Source organism: Oncorhynchus gorbuscha, linkage group LG04 (assembly GCF_021184085.1).
Source record: "Oncorhynchus gorbuscha isolate QuinsamMale2020 ecotype Even-year linkage group LG04, OgorEven_v1.0, whole genome shotgun sequence".
In the NCBI taxonomy this organism is placed as follows: domain Eukaryota; kingdom Metazoa; phylum Chordata; class Actinopteri; order Salmoniformes; family Salmonidae; genus Oncorhynchus; species Oncorhynchus gorbuscha.
The window spans coordinates 3908787-3909206 of NC_060176.1; positions in this window are offsets into that span (position 1 = coordinate 3908787).

The following is a 420-nucleotide window of genomic DNA, read 5'->3' on the forward strand; positions in this document are numbered from 1 at the left end:
CAGAATTCTGTTAGAATTCAGTCCTTATAAAGTAATGTTGTGTATTTTTCTTCTTGGCTTTTGGAAATAAGATATAGTTTCAGACTAAACATTACTCACTCAGTTCCAGGTTGGATGGTGTTTTCAGGTTTCTGTTGTTTTCCAGAGAATTTGCTGTATAGAGTAAAAATCCTTGGTAGTTGTGAACCTTCCAGGTGATTCCGTAATTCCGTCCAAAATCAGGTTGTAGGTTTTAAGTTTTGATTTGAAGTAGGGGTTATGTTGTGGAGGGTAGAATCCAGTATGTGTTCCAGACAAAAAATCCAAGTTTATCTAACTCTTAATCTATCTTTTTTTAAAGAAAATGCTGAAAAATGCAGGAGCTCATCTGATCCTGACCTCTGCGCTCTCTCCACCCCCATCTCTCTCTCTCTCTCTCTC